Genomic DNA, 1575 nt, shown 5'->3' with positions numbered 1-1575 from the left:
GATAAAGAAATAAACTTGAAGAACTGCTCGATGAGATTGAAATAAAAACTCGCCAAGCGAAAAAGAGAATCGGCTAACCTGAAAATTTATTACCACAACAAAAGATCGATTTATAGATCGATTATGTACAAACGAAAACAAGAGATGGTGGTGACCGACGGCAAAGCCGCCGTCAACCACCGGACACGAATCTTGATCGGGAAGTTGTAGTTCTAGAGAGAGGTTAAACGCTACACCTACACACATACTAAAAAAATGGTTACATAGGAAATGGAGAAAAACAAATTATGGATCATCAGTCTTTGTGTAATGCTGCTTGTGGGACTCGTGAGATTGCAAAACCGTACAGCATCCTTAAGTAAAAACAATAAAGCTTTTAAATAATTAGTTTTCATTTAAAATAAAATATTTTAGAAATAATGTAAACTAAAATATTACTTATATTATTAGTTTATGGAATTTTTACTGTATAAAGAGGATCATGTGTGTTTCTAGTGACTTAAATATTTGTGGTTTTCACGAGTACGGACGAAATTTTATCGGTTTGCGTAGACAATGAGCCAAAGTTAGACAATGATTTAGTTCATTCCGACATACCATTTTGAGAAACAAGGTCAGTTTTTTTTTTCATGAACTTAACAGATAACTCTGTAAACCAAACTGGAAATCTACATCCATGTGAATAACGAAAGACGATTAGGTCTTGACACTACAAGCTAGACTATCCATATTTGAATTATGTGTTTGTGGTAAATGAATGACCTCTGAGCTGAGAAAGTTTTTTTCAAAGTCTTGATATCTTCTAAATAACTCGTAAGAACTGGTCATTCTTCTGGTTCTGAAACTATCGTCACCAATTGAGAACAATCGATTGCAAACGTGACATGAAACTGTCGCAAATTCTTCATACACTCAATTTCTCAAAGTAGCGCTTCCAACCTCCGCATGAAAAGAGGAAAGACTAGTCCTAACATTATTTCCCGCTCTCCATCAAACCGTCAAAACCTTCTAAAGTACTATACCAATTTTGTCTTGAAAAAAACTTTTCTCTTTCTAAGAACCATCTGTAAAACACCATCTCCCTGGAATTGACGGTAGATTTGTTACCTCTACATGGTGTGATGCCCTTTGTATGTTCAACTCATGTGCCTCGACTCAAAGTGTTGATTTTGTTTATGCTAATTTAAGTGTGTCCCTATGATCAATATCCAAATTACTGAAACTTTATTATTCTTTCTTTTCTTCTCTTTATTATTCCTTCCTTTACTGAAAACTCATGTGCCTCACCCCGACGAGCCTTCTTACAAAAAATGATTTAGTTTTGATTTTCTCATTATTATTATTTAGCTAATTCACCCTATTTTAATAATTTTACTAGACGCGCGGGTATGAATTTTCAGTTTTTAGTTATTTATTTTATTAAATAATGTATTTGTAATATTCGTTCATATTATATTCATTAAGTAAATATTTTTTTTTGCATCTTAAACTATCTATTTTTTTACGAATGTGTGATATCATATAAAAATATAAAAAAATGAGTATAGAGTTAATTAGATAATTTTAAAAACAGAA

Source organism: Brassica oleracea, chromosome C6, assembly GCF_000695525.1.
Source record: "Brassica oleracea var. oleracea cultivar TO1000 chromosome C6, BOL, whole genome shotgun sequence".
Taxonomy (NCBI): domain Eukaryota; kingdom Viridiplantae; phylum Streptophyta; class Magnoliopsida; order Brassicales; family Brassicaceae; genus Brassica; species Brassica oleracea.
The sequence above is the reverse complement of the archived record's forward strand: the minus strand, read 5'-3'. Positions refer to the sequence as shown.